The sequence below is a fragment of the Pogoniulus pusillus genome, chromosome 4 (genome assembly GCF_015220805.1).
Source record: "Pogoniulus pusillus isolate bPogPus1 chromosome 4, bPogPus1.pri, whole genome shotgun sequence".
Taxonomy (NCBI): domain Eukaryota; kingdom Metazoa; phylum Chordata; class Aves; order Piciformes; family Lybiidae; genus Pogoniulus; species Pogoniulus pusillus.
In genome coordinates, this window is record NC_087267.1 from 36,090,360 (window position 1) to 36,105,913 (window position 15,554).

Genomic DNA, 15,554 nt, shown 5'->3' on the forward strand with positions numbered 1-15,554 from the left:
CAGCAGAACTGTGCTCGTTACAGAATTACAGAATACTTTTCACAGTTGCTTTTTCCAAAGGTATTTCAAATGAAATGCAATGCTGTGCAGAAAAATAATAAATCATTTGAATTACACCTTTCAGACATTTAAAATAAAGCAACTCCCACACAAGAAAGTTACTATTTTCACAGCAGTTTTAAACAGGTCACCTACTTCTTTAACCATGTGTGTGTGTTTACGTAAATATCTGCACAAAAACACAAACACCATTTTACACAAAAGTCTTTTGCAGTGATTCATGAACACATCAAATGATTAACTCCAAATATTCAGTAATGAAAAAATGTAACATTTACACAGCTCAAATTCATAGTCATTCTGGAAACACAATACTAGTTAATGAATAGATCTGCTGTTTCTCACTCTAATTACTATTAACAGAGAGGATTTTTCCTCTACTCCCATATTAAAGTATATTTAATAAATCAATGTCTTAATTTCTTTTTAATTTATGTCAAATCTTTGCTGTAAACAAATCAATGTAAATGTGTTTATGTGGATTTATTGATATACTTTTTGACACAACACTCTATCAGAAAATTAGGACTTAATTGTTTGGGTCTTTCTTTTTTCCTTCCTTCCTTTCTTTCTTTCTTTCTTTCTTTCTTTCTTTCTTTCTTTCTTTCTTTCTTTCTTTCTTTCTTTCTTTCTTTCTTTCTTTCTTTCTTTCTGCTTTTATTACAGTATAACAAATCTTCTTTTTGTAAATTATTTCATTGTCCTTAATCTAGCCCTTAATTCTGCAAATGCTTCTGCATAAGAAGCCTTGTGTGCCCTCATGAAAAACACAAAAGGTAACAAAAAAAAAAAATAGCTTGCACTTCTCACATGAAATTGATTCCAGAACTACTGATTCAATTTACAATTAACAGAACAAAGAAGAGCAAGTGTGGCAGCATCAGTTTCCCTGCACAAGTTAATGAAAATGGGTATATTTCTATTGCTCTTATCTGCGGTGCATGTATCTACTCATGAGCTTACCACTGCTTATTTTTTACTCATCCCATATACCATTTCACCTCAAGGCATAAATAATCCAGTATGAAGCCTGGAGAAGAGAAGGCTTCAGGGAGACCTAATGGTAACCTTTCAGCACATGGACCAGGGGCTAGAAGAAAGCTGCAGAGAGACTGTTTCCAAAGGCCTGTAGTGATAGTATATGGGGCAATGGCTTGAAAAGAAAAAGCAGATTTAGATTGGATGTTACAAACAAGTTCTTTACCATGCAGGTTGTAGCACACTGAAACAGGTTGCCCAAGGAGGTAGCTGAGACCCCATGTCTGGAGATATACAACGATGAAGCTTAACAAGGCTCTGAGCAACCTGCTCTTGTGGAAGATTTCCCTGCTGACTTCAAAGAAAGTTGGACTAGATGAGCTTTGGAAGTCACTTCCAACCCAAACTGTTCAATGACTCTATGAAAAGGAGCTACTATGGCAGGGATTAGAGACCTGCAATACAGACTGAGGAATATATTTTTGCTACTGTTTTAATCTGCACTTATGTTGATACATGTTATTATGATTAACAACAGCGTTATCCTGGAGCACAGTTTGAGCTGTGATACAGCAGTTCAAAGAAGAAAAGGGAAGAGCTGTAACACACTCTAAAAGGATCAGCTGTACAAAGCTCTTGAAGCACACATAAAACTGCCTATGCTAAGGAATCTCTAACACGTTACTATCAAATTTGTATCTATGTAAAAAATAAGAGTGCTGCTTCAAAAATCCAGAATACTTTCTTTTTGTGTTATAGCTAATAAAACTTTGCCAGATCAGAAAGAACCTAACACCTGTAACTTATTATGATTTACTTGTTTTTCTTCCTTAAAAGAAAAAAGACTTTCTTCAGCCAGAAGGGTCCTTTAGATCAATGCAAGGGCTTTAAGTATTATCAGCATCTCCCACATCTCATAGTGATGAGAACCTATAGCTGCTTTTCATGAGAATGAATTTAAGAGTGTGAACTTAATCTCCATATCAGCAAAGTGTTGATAAGAAGACTGACACTTTATAAGACTGTTAAATTCAAATAAGGTGTGGAACAGGAAGGCTGGCTACCTATACAAAAGGGGCCCACATATTACACAGAGTTTTGAGATAATCTGAAGAAATAAATGGGAGGGAAGCTTAGGGAATGAGACTACCAATGTGGCCCACATTGGTAGCAAAAAGTAGCTTGCTAAGTTGAAATTTGGGATTGTACAACATGCTACAGCATCAAGAATTGAATTTTATTTTAATTAATTAATTATTCTTCTGCAATACCATATGGGAACCCATAGACCACAACATCCAGCCACAAATACAGGGGACACAAAGATCGTCACTGGAACAACAAATCATCAGTAAAAGTCTGATCTTTTTTGAAAATTCTGTGTTCTATTCTTACTTCCATCTGGCTGGAGGAGTGTCATTTTCACCCTAAAACCTATGTTAGTATTGCCTTACGGCCAGTCTGTTACTGCCTGCCTCCCCATGTGGCCTATTAGCAGTACAGAAGTGTTGCTGATACGGCTATGTGCATCCTGGCCACAGACAGCTTAATGTCGAAGTAAAGTGAGCTTGTGTTTGCCCACATATACAGTCACAGCCTAAGGAACTGTTCAGTCATATGCAGAACTCTTATTTCCATCAGCTTTTACACTTTAGAAGCAAAACAGAATTGCTGAGTGACATGCAATCCATACTGACAGACCATACCCTTACAGGTGAATACCTGAATGACTCCTGCAATATAATTGTCTCACATCATTTCACCCTCACTGCAGAGGATTTTGGACATCTAACAAGACAAAAAGAATCAGATAGCAGTAATGAGGTAGATGTGAAGCAGTTAGTGCTAATGCTTGTGAAGGTTAGCTGACAGGGTTTAACCTTCAAGCTTACAGCTTTTATAGTTCTTACAAGCATCAATGTTGAGAAGTGGTAGCTGGGTTACTGAGGTTATTTTATTCCTTCTGATATTAGATAGAAACACTGCAGGTTCTGGGGGTTTGCTGTCTGTTTTTTTGTTAGTATAAAGTATAAAGAGAAGGGGGAGAAAAGAAGTATCCTGCCAAAAACCTACACCTTGAAGCACAATAACCACTCCATTACAAATTACTCCACTGAAATCTTGCCATATGTTACTTGCACAGTACCTGTTGATATTTAGGCTTCAGGCTGAACAGAGAAGATGTAGAGAAAACTGATGCTGCAGCAGAGGTGTAAAACATTTTTTAAAGATCTTATTTAAGAGGCTGATGTTCAAGCAAATTGCCTGGCACACTGGCTCACCTTCATGCAGTGTGGTGTTCAACTCTTGGCAAGCCAGACCCCTGAGACTGACATACTACTGAGCAAGGAATGATAAGACTTCAAGAATATAATGATTTTTTTTTCTTTTCCTCTTGAAACTGTGCCAATGTTTTATCTGCCACAGGGGAATAAGTGTGAACATCACATTCTATTAATTCTGTTATGTCTTTCTAGCATTGATTTCACAAGTGCTGTAGATCAACCAGCTCAGAAACCAGCAGCTTCTTTATTGGTGAAGAGGCCTCACCACTCTCTAATACTGGCTTACCAATATCCCACAACCTGTCACCTGGGAAACCATTTTTAGAGACAAAGGGACTTTTGGATTACAACACTATTCAGTCCCCAGCCTGCCTGTAAGGGCGTTGTGCTTTGTCTCCAGGGTCTAGTGGGATCCATTTTGGTGCAGGACTGATGGGTTTAATGCAGATCTCCCAGTTACAGCTGCTGCTGCATGGAATCAAGCAGGGATTTAGCAGAAAGGCTTCTGGGGTTGTGATTCCCAGGGAGTATATACCTCTACAGGACACGACCAAATCTTCCAGTCTCAGCACATTCAGAACAGCAACTTGGTCTCTACTGCACACAGAAAATTGCTCTAAACTTTTCTGCTTTCAACAGGATTTTTTTCTACAAGCCACAAAACAGTTTGCTTGGGAAAATAGCACAAAAATTTATTAGCACACTGTAAAAAGCATGCAATATCCAGAACATCAGTTTCTTGCAAGACCTTGCACAGAGACATTTCTAATACTAAGGTTAGTTTAAAAATTAATTCCAAGACCTTCATATGCAAATAACATCTATTCATTAAAGATCATGGAGAAATATAAAAAACCAGAATCCATGGGCTCTAAATAACATTAAAACAACCAATTAACTAAACATAAACCAAAACCAAACCAAAACCCCACGTTGTTTTAAAGTATTAGACTTGCTTTGGAAAAATTCTTCTAATTCCTTTCTAGTCTCATTGCTTCTTTTATACATATATATATATTTTTTTTTCCTCCCCAGTTATGGTCTCTGTGGTGCAATGTTAAAGTAAAATATATCACTTTTAAGATCAATTTTTGAAAAGCTTTACAAAAACGACCTTTCTTTTTAATAATTTTTGAACCACCTTCAAATGCCATCAGGGACTGACTGATGTTTAGGGTTTTCTGTTTGTTTAGTTGGATTTTTCTGTTGCCAGCTGTTTGTTCATTGTGGTGGGTTTTGTTGATTTGGGGGGGGGGATATTTTCTTTCTTTGTTTTTTTTTGTGTGTTTTGGGGGGTTGTTGTCATTGTTGTTTGAGGTTGTTTGGGGGTTTGTTTTTGTTGTTGGGTTTTTTGTTTGCTTGGTTGCTGTTCGGTTTTGGATTTTGCATTTCTTTGTTGTTTTTTTCTGTAGTTAGTTTGCATTTTTTTTGTTTAGATTTTTTGTTGTTGTTGTTGTTGTTGTTTGGCTGTTTTGGGTTTTTTTATGCTAAGAAAAGAAACCTGAAAAGTGAATTGAGAGGGATGTTTGGAGAAACCTAGACAGTTAAAGAAATTCTTAGGACAACAAAGTAATTTACTGTTGCATAACAGTTTAACGACTGTGTCTATTGCTATGAGACAGTAATTTCATTATATTACCACAAAATAAAAGACATATTGCTTCTGTTTACTTAAACTCTATAATTCCACATCATGACATGGGATCTATTCATTTTTATTCATGGAAAAGTTTCGGTCTTTACAATGATTCCTAATTCACATAATTAACTTCCTTCAAGAATCTAACATATAAAGCTTTGTGTCTTATGTATTCAATGCTTCCCTTCTATAAAGCCCTGTGCATAAAGTCACACATTCACAAGCTAGGTCTGAATCCCAGGACACTTCAAATGTCTATCATCCTATCATCTTTCTGAAAAGCACTTCTGTAAGCTTCTGTAAGACTGAGGGGCAGATAAAAGAAAACCTGCTAATAAAATACAGACAGAAATAAAAGAAAGGATAAATAGAGACATTGTAGTACTCTGGCTCTAACAGCCTGAATTACAATCAGGAAAGATTATTGGCCTCTTCTTTCAGCCTTTTCAACACAAGACTGGCCCGAAAAAAAAACCCCAACCCACTCTAATTTAAAGAGGATGAATGGAAATAAAATGCCTACTCCATGTGGCTAATCACTACTCTCCTCATCCTTTGAGTATGTGTTCTTACTGAATTCTGGCCTTCATCTGGTCAGGAAATTCTCTAATAATTAGTCCTGGAACTGGAGTAGAGAGGTCTGACTATAGAAATTATTATGTGAGGTGTCACATCCACCAGAAGGTTAAAATTGGTGATATCACTAACCTATTATTGACCATGACCATGCTACACACTGAAAGAGTTTAATAGCCTGCTGGTACCTGTATTTTAAGTTCTTTATCAGGAAAGATAAAAATTAAAGTCATGCAATTATGAACTCCAGCACATATATTTCCCACACACAAAGTTTACTTTGCACATTTCACCATAACACCATAAATATATCATGAATTAATTTTATCTCAGCCTCCAAGAAAGCTATTATAAGGTAGATTTAGATCAGATGCTACGAACAAGTTCTTTACCATGAGGATGACAGAACACTGGAACAGGTTGCCCAGGGAGGTAGTTGAGGCCCCATCCGCTGGAGATATTCAAGGTCAGGCTGCACAAGGCTCTGAACAGTGGAGGATGCCCCTGGTGATTGCAAGGGCATTGGACTAGACGACCTTTGGAAATCACTTCCAACCCAAGACATTCTATGATTCCATCATTCTATAATTATCAAGATTCTTACAAGTGTGTAATTATTCTGCACAGGTATGCAAGGCATAGCAAAGTAAGACTGGTCTTCCAAATTTGGTGAATGTTCCTTTTACAAAAATCTAACCTCGTATATAGAAGCACAGAGTTGCTTTGGAAAATGTACAGATACACATATAAATATTATCTTTTCATTTGAGATTATTTTTTCTTTCCTTACTTTCTGAGAGTGTTGTTTCCTATAATGTGTCTACTCTCTGCCTCATGGTACATGCCACTTTTTTGCCTCTCAATAGCTCTTCTCCCATAACATTCTATTACAGTATCACAGTATCATCAGGGTTGGAAGAGACCTCACAGATCATCAAGTCCAACCCTTTACCACAGAGCTCAAGGCTAGACCATGGCACCAAGTGCCACGTCCAACCTTGCCTTGAACAGCCCCAGGGACGGCAACTCCACCACCTCCCCGGGCAGCCCATTCCAGTGTCCAATGACTCTCTCAGTGAAGAACTTTCTCCTCACCTCCAGCCTAAATTTCCCCTACAGTAGCTTGAGGCTGTGTCCTCTTGTTCTGGTGCTGGCCACCTGAGAGAAGAGAGCAACCTCCTCCTGGCCACAACCACCCCTCAGGTAGTTGTAGACAGCAATAAGGTCACCCCTGAGCCTCCTCTTCTCCAGGCTAAACAATCCCAGCTCCCTCAGCCTCTCCTTGTAGGGCTGTGCTCAAGGCCTCTCACCAGCCTCATCGCCCTTCTCTGGACACGCTCAAGCATTTCGATGTCTCTTCTAAACTGGGGGGCTCAGAACTGAACACAGTACTCAAGGTGTGGTCTAACCAGTGCAGAGTACAGGGGCAGAATGACCTCCCTGCTCCTGCTGACCACACCATTCTTGATGCAGGCCAGGATGCCACTGGCTCTCTTGGCCACCTGGGCACACTGCTGGCTCATGTTCAGGCGGGCACCAATCAGCACCCCCAGATCCCTCTCTGTGGTGGTTTTTTTGGGGGGTATGTGGTTTGTTTGTTTGTTTTTAAATGAATTAACAATGAGAACATTGCACAGATCTTCTACGCTTCCTGAGACATTCTGCAGCAAGGTCAAGTTCGTTCACTAGCTGCTTCCTGAATGTTTATGACTAAAGGGATGCTGTCAGACTTTTATTATGCATCCTCTTATCGATCCCCTCCTCAATTTTGTTTTGCTAACAATTACTAGATTTAATGGAAAGTATTTGGTTAACAGTATTTTGGGTTCCATAATGCCACCTGAAATATTCTGTAATAATTTCAAACACTATTTAGACATTTTTCCAGAAAAGTGTAATTGCTTGGTGTCTTCCTAGGTCAGCCTCCATTCCACATTTTTTTTCTTCTTCCCTTCCACTAGCAAATACTTCTTCTGACACATAGGATTTACAGCAGATAATTTTCACAGAATCAGAGGCTGTCCCTTTAGAGCTCTAAAATGTATACTGTCCAGATCTGCCCATTTACAGACCGCGTATGTCTGTCTAACTAATGCTTTGTTATGCTTCCTTGGGGATATGCAAAGGTGGCAGTTTGACAGCTGCTTGGGGATAATGAAGTTCAAATGTTCTGAAGATGGGAACACACATTTTGGCTGATGAAAGCTGAGTAGTGATCTTTTCCACTAACCCACTTTCTTAAAGATATACCTCACAACATTAAAATCCAAAGAGTTGGAATTTGCATTTAGTTTTGCAGGATACAGTTGGAAAAAAGCTCTTTTTTTTTTTTGAGTTTCACTGCTGTAGACCCTGCACACTCTTGTTCTTTTTTTTTATCCAATTTTACCATTACTTTGACATTTTCTTAGTGCAGAATCTGATCCTTCTGTATGCCTTCTCCACTGCTGTCTTAATGTGCTGTGCTGCTATTCCACTTCCTTACTTCTTCCCTTTTTCATTTCCCCCCCATACAGCCTTTTAGAGACACTCAGCTTTCAGACATGTGCAACTGTAAGCCCTACTACTGACTATTAAAATCTATGTGATAAATGTGCCCCTGAGGATACATTTAGAAATCCAGAAAAAGAAAATACACATATACAGAAACAAAACAAAACAAAACCAACTCAAACAACCAAGCTGCATTCATGGTTCAGTCATTCCAACATGATTATTATAATAATCTCTACCATAGCAGCACATACATATAAAACCCCTCTTGAATTCTACACTACAATCTCTACTGAATGCTGCTGTGTAACAGTTAAGTCTTCAATTACTCTACTGAGCTGCTCAGATTGAAGTAGGATTTTAGTCCAACAAAGATACTGCTGATTTGTTTTGCAAGGGATTTTACTTTCAGGAGAATTTTTTTAATATGTAAATTAATCAACAGATGCAGGTAGATCTGATGAGCTTCTATCTTGATAGTTTGCCACTAATCTCACTGTATGTACTATAAATTGTTAAAAGTCAGTCCCCATGTTCTCCTGACTGGATTTCATAGCCACATATCAGTCTTGATCCATGAGAGACTGTCATGGATTTAGCAGAAGTAGCATATTCCAAGAAGAATTGCCAGGACCACTGCATGCCTGAGGAAGATGACAAGCTGAGAGTGAATAAATCCTGGACCAGGTACCAGAACATGAGTTTTATGATCAACTGTCTTCCAGTGTAAATGGAGCAGAGTGATTCTTCTTGCTTTTATTTATCTGTGGAGAAAAGGCACTTAATCTTTCCAGTTGCTGAAAGACAAGGAGGTTTCAGAGCAAATGTGGCAGCTTCTATAGGAATCCCTATGTTCAGTCACACTTGAATCACACTATTCGTCCTAGGACAATTAATTTTCCTCACTACAAAGGAAAGCTTGTGTCATATAAATACACTTTGTGGTGAACCTTCATTAATGTTGGAGTTAGAAAGGACAAATATTTGCATAGATACAGATACTAGTCCATGAAACATATTTACATACTAGTTTAAAATCTCAGTGCATTATGATCATAAATTAATTCAGCATCCCTATGTCATAAAATGTGACAACCATTTGCACACTCTTGCACAGACACTCAAGAAAATCAAGTGTCAGTGTAAGGCTCCATAAGAAGAACTATATTCTTGGATCTCTTCAGGTTTAGGTTGTTGCCATTAAAACTTCCTTGCAGACAGAAAGGAGAAACATGTCCTCACAGCACAAAGAAGTGCATTTGCTTTTTATTATGATGCCTAATGTCAGGGCTGGATGAGAGCAGCAGCCTAGAAACTCAGCTTTACCTCACATACTAGTTCAAGAATGAATCATATCTGCCAGCTCCCTTTACTGGCTAAGTTGTACTGCCAATGTGCTCAGGACACAATCAAGGTTCATTCCATTTCACACCTCTACTGGTTTACATCTCTTGTGCAGGAGACAAGAGTAGCAGAGAGGGGAAGAGACAGACAGCCTACTGCAGGAGCAGAATTGCAGTCAGGCCGGGTGGCGTTAGATCACACCTACAAGAGGTGACAGAGTACATTAAAAATAAGGAAAAAGAAGGGGAGAGACAGCTAGTGACATCCTCCAGCAAGTGTTTTGGAATGCCTCCAGCCATGCCTCAAAGGTGGCCACATATATGTCAGGTGCTCAGCAGTTACTTCTCACAGCTACTCTGGGATCACTCTCCAGCAACACTACCATTTTCACCATGTCCACTCTGCTCTTGAAAGTCTCAAGAATTGCAGTGACACAAAGAGGCCCCAGAATTAATAAGGTCGGATGGCAAGGGCTAAGTGAGGAAGTAAGCTCAAGTGCTGCCCATACTGCTGTTCTCTGGTGTATATTTCAGACCCTTCACTTGTCAGGCTGACACTTTGACAAGTGGTAAATGCCTGCTGATGAGAACCATTAAATACGTGGTGACTGTTTATAAAGTGCTACGTTTTGGCATGTCGCCCTAAGCCATGCTGCATCAACATTGCTCCAGAAGACATCTTCTGTGGGGCTCTTGCTGGAACTATGAATAGAATTCTCTCTGATGCTGCTTTAAAAAGCCAAATGTGCAACACTGAAAACTAGCACATAAAGTATAGTGAACACAAAGCTGTGCTGTCTTGCTACTCTTTCTCAGCTGTCCTTTGAGAGCTACACAGTTCTGGATTGCAAGGGCTGCAGTGCCTTAAATGGGAGAAACACCATTAACTCTCTGTCCTGAAACATAATAATTGAGAGTAAAAATTTGGCTGAGACAAAATGCTCAGTCTTCATGAAAAATGTTAAAACACCAAGCTGTGTGGCACATCAACTTGCTAGAGAGGGCAGGTATCCATACAGAGTGACCTAGACAGGCTGAGAACTGAGTCCAGGCCAACCTCATGAAATTCAACAAGGCCAAGTGTAAGGTCCTGCACCTGGGTGGGTGCGATCCCAAGCACAAATACAGGCTTGGTGGAGAAGGGCTGGAGAGCAGCCCTGAGGAAAAGGACCTGGGAGTCTGGGTTGATGAAAAGCTCAACATGAGCCAGCAGTGTGCACACGCAACCCAGAGAGCACTTGCATCCTGGGCTGCAGCAAGAGAAGCACAGCCAGCAGGGCAAGGGAGAGGATGCTCCCTCTTTACTCTGCTCTTGTCAGACCCCACCTGAAGTACTATGTGCAGTTCTGGAGCCCCAGCACAAGGACATTGAACTGTTAGAGCAAGTCCAGAGGAGGGCCACGAAAATGATCGGAGGGCTGGAGCACCTCTGCTATGAGGACAGACTATGAGAGTTGGGGCTTTTCAGCTTGGAGAAGAGAAGGCTTCAAGGAGACCGTAGAGTAGCCTTCCAATATCTGAAGGGTGCCTGCAGGAAGGCTGAGGAGGGACTACTTACAAGGGCTTGTAATGACAGTAGAAGAGGCAATGGGTTTAAACTAACATAGGGGAGATTCAAACTAGATGTTAGGAAAGGGTTCTTTACAGTTAGGGTGGCAAAACATTGGAATAGGTTACCCAGGGAGGTTGTGGCTGCTCCCTCCGTGGAGGTGTTCAAGGCCAGTTTGGATAAGGCCTTGAGTGATTTGTTCTAGCAGAAGGTGTCTCTGCCTATGGTGGGGGGTTGGAAGTGGATGATCTCTGAAGTGCCTTCCAACCTCAACCATTCTGTGATTCTGTAATATGGATGTTTCACCTTGGACACATAGCACAGACAGCAATTGGACAAATATCTTTGAATCTTCTCAGAAATAACCCTGATGTTGCTGTGTGACTAGTGTTAAGAAATTTATTTTTTATGTGTGAAAAAAAAAAAAAAAAGAAAACCAAAGCATATAAAGAGTGAAAATAAGAAAGTTCTTTATGTTTTTGTCCTTAGGTTCACAGAAATTTCAGAAATTTGGATTACATACCTTAATTAAGCTACCCAAGATTAATTTGGGTGGTTCAAATAATCTTAAAAATCACTATTTAAAGAGACTAATTGTAAAACTGGGAGCATCAAGCTGTTAAACTGCCGGGTGGGAACTCTCTCCTAGCAAGCAAGCCTTTCCCATTCCTATGGCTACTTAGTCCCCAGTTGTTTGGAGAAGTCAAGGTGGAATCTCTCTAAGCACTTTGCAGAGCCACAGCTCTGGCATATGTAGTTTTCCCTTAAGAGGATCATGCTACTTGAAGATTTTCCACTATAGGATTAATTCTTGAGCTACAAATGGGATGACTACACTTAGGGAAGTTTGCAAGCACAGTGACAAATGTAAAGGTTATCAAAGGTTTAAGATATATGGCTAAGCAAGACAAAGAGCACTTTCAAGTACGATCCTCAATTTTCTTTCAGTCACAGAAGCAATGTCCATGAAGTTGATATGCAGACACATTGGTTCTACAATTCTGTCTATAGCTGATGGGTTTACAGCTGCCCTGGTGCTGACACTTCAGTTTGACATTGCATGCTTCATGCTTTAGTTTCCTCAGAACAGGAGCAAGCAGATGTCTGTTACGAGTGATGCGTGCATTTCCAGGAATGTATTCCCTGCAAAATAGACAAGGTAGTACTTCCAGGAATGCTTTTCTAGGGAGAGTTTAGTTTACACTGCATAACAGATTGCATGGCCTATGCAAATGTAGACTCAGAGAAGAAAGCTACAAACCCATACCAGGCCGGCTAAGTCATTTTGCAACTTATGTCTTCTACAGCACTGATGTCTTCTACCCAGAGACAGCTGTTGGATCAGTACTGGCTTTCCAACACTTGGATGGTAGAACTGTAACGACTGTTTGCCAAAGTAAGAAACCCTTGGCTAGATCTTGCCCTCTGGCCATTGTTACGTGACAAATGCTGTGCACATGCACATTCTGGTAATGCTTTGAAATGAGAGAAGAATAAATTTAGATTGGATGTTTAGAACAAGTTCTTTAGCATGAGGATGGTGGAACACTGGAATAGATTGCCTAGGAAGGTAGTTGAGGTCCCATTCCTGTAGATATTCAAGATCTATAAATCTCTGAGCAACCTGATCTAGTGGATGATGCTTCTGCTTACTGCAGTGGGGTTGGACTTAGATAACCTTTGGAGGCCTCTTCCAACCCAAACTATTCTATGCACATGGATATTTTTAGATGCTTGAGTGTGTCCAGAGAAGGGCGACGAGGCTGGTGAGAGGCCTTGAGCACAGCCCTATGAGGAGAGGCTGAGGGAGCTGGGACTGTTTAGCCTGGAGAAGAGGAGGCCCAGGGGTGACCTTATTGCTGTCTACAACTACCTGAGGGGTGGTTGTGGCCAGGAGGAGGTTGCTCTCTTCTCTCAGGTAGCCAGCGCCAGAACGAGAGGACACAACCTCAGGCTGAGCCAGGGGAGATTTAGGCTGGAGGTGAGGAGAAAGTTCTTCACTGAGAGAGTCATTGGACACTGGAATGGGCTGCCCGGGGAGGTGGTGGAGTCGCCGTCCCTGGGGCAGTTCAAGGCAAGGTTGGACGTGGCACTTGGTGCCATGGTCTAGCCTTGAGCTCTGTGGTAAAGGGTTGGACTTGATGATCTGTGAGGTCTCTTCCAACCCTGATAATGCTGTGATACTGTGTGATACTATGACTGTGATATTTTTGTTTCTTTCTTTTAATAGAGATGATAATTTTAATTTGTAGGACTTGTTTTCCTGAAGTACTAACTCTTAATTTTCTTAATAAAGTTATCTGAGTTTTAGCCTGGCATGGACAAAATTTTGCAGAGACTTGATCCAAGAACAACAGCTTTAGAAAGAACAAAAAGACATATCAAAAGAGATATAAAAGAGGTCAGAAGAGATTCTTCACTGAAGAATAATTTTCATAACATCTACCATATTCTCAATCTTCAACACAGAAATATTTAGAAATATAGGGTTGGTTTTTTTTCATTTTTTTTTTTTTCCATGAAGGGGAACAGGAGACACATGTCTGACCTGCAAGTTCTAAGGTGCTATAAATCCTAAGCCAGAAATGACAGAAAAGATGATACTATATAATTGCCACGGTGTAGGTTTGCACTCAGACATAAGGATCACAGTTCTTCCTTTACTTCTTGAAACTGACATTCTGCCCATCTGTTTTCTGAACCTTTTACTTTGACAGCACTGAATTTGGCCTCTTTCATGTAACTCTTGGCATAAAGAATCCTATTTCATGGTTTACAAACCCCAAACGCCACTACACTGAGAGTATGAGAATAATGCTTCATCAGACGATTTTGTTTGCCAGAATCTTTAAAACTAGTGTCTGGGATTAAAAAACATGAAGACATGTATTACTTTCACTCAAAAAGGTGAAACACTTACTGCCCCCCACAAGGTCTGGTTTGCATTCGTTTAAATGCAAATCCTAGTAATATAAGTAGTATTAAATGAGAGTAAAGACGACCTTTAAAACGCTACCCAGCCTCCTGAAAAGTGAATACTTTGCTTGCTTAAGGGACTACCTTGCAGCTTGAGGGGATAATTCTTGTGTATCACATAAGATACAAGATCTCCATTATTTACATAACTAGCTGTTAGCCACAAGTCTGTTTTGAAAACAGTGAAGCATTCCTTCTCTCTGTGGGAAAATCATAACTGACTGTGATTTTCTCCCCCCCCTCCCTCCCACCCTAAGATTTATACGTCCTAGTTGTAACTCTGGTATCTCAAAACACATGAGGTTTGTGCATCATCCAATCTGACTGCTCTTGTCAGATTTTAATGACTAGCAAAGAGAGGGGAGAGGAAACTTAACCTCAACCATGGAATTTGTGAATACAAAAGTGAGTAGAGAAACTACTTCAGCATAAAAAAGCATGAACTTTACTTCAGGAGTTCCTTCTCTCTGTACTGGGACAAGCATATATTTATATTACTATCACTGCTGCAAATCCCTCCTACCTTAAGCCATATATTTGCAATGATTTTTTTTTGTACCAAGCATGTAACATGACCAGTGGGTCTATTTTTGTTAACAGTCTTAGTCACTGTGCTCACAAAGTATCCTTAGATGCTCTTGGTAACCTTCTTAAATCCTTAATCCAGTTATAGGCAGTATTTCTTATCCCAAACCTCATGCCAGACAGACAGATAGATACAAAGAAAGATGGATGGATGGATGGATAGATAGATAGATAGATAGATAGATAGATAGATAGATAGGTAGATAAACAACCGACCAACGGAAAGATCAACAGTTCAACAGATCACCAGATCAACAGACAAGTAGAATCATAGCATCATAGAATCAACCAGGTTGGAAAAGACCTCCAACATCATCCAGTCCAACCTATCATCCAGCCCTATCCAATCAACTAGACCATGGCACTAAGTGCCTCATCCAGTCTGTTCTGGAACACCTCCAGTGATGGTGACTCCACCACCTCCCTAGGCAGCCCATGCCAATGGCAAATCACTCTCTCTGGGAAGAACTTCCACCTAACATCCAGCCTATACCTCCCTCAGCACAACTTGAGACTATGTCCATAGTTTTCCAGCTCTCACAATCTTTTTCTTTAAATTATTTTTTTGCTAGGAGCAGTTTTAATATGAATTGTCCTGAAGAAATATTGTTTGTTTGATTTTTTTTTTTTTGCTTCATGTAACTTTATGAATTAAAATATAGTAATGAAAATATTTTCAGATAATACCAATACAGACCTAATTTAATACTTTTGGAGGTTGATGGGAAAATCACCTGGCTCAGTTTTTAATTCTGTTTGGAAAATGTATCTAGCCTATGAAAACATAAATGTGAAAGCAGGGAACACTGACTCTATCCTGCTCAAATACCAGGCTGATAAAACGCATTTGGCATAAAATTTCTTCACATTGTATTCAGCAGATAGTAAACCAAAGGCAGACAGAATCTAGCCAGGTCTCCAGCCAACTAGAAAAAAAATACAGTGTTACAGTGAAAAATAAATTCAGAGGACTGAACAGAGAATAAACTTCCAATTATTACATACACAAGCATTTTTTGAGCAAACTGTTCTAGAATCCAACCTGGTGGCTCATACCTCAGCAGATTTAC

General features: G+C 39.9%; 1 protein-coding gene across 5 annotated transcripts in view; it reads right to left on the reverse strand.

Moving 5' to 3' along the window:
- The window catches only part of CACNA2D1 (calcium voltage-gated channel auxiliary subunit alpha2delta 1), a 407,133-nt gene that overhangs the window by 369,986 nt on the left and 21,593 nt on the right, over positions 1 to 15,554 (reverse strand). The gene's annotated exons all lie outside the window — the stretch shown is intronic.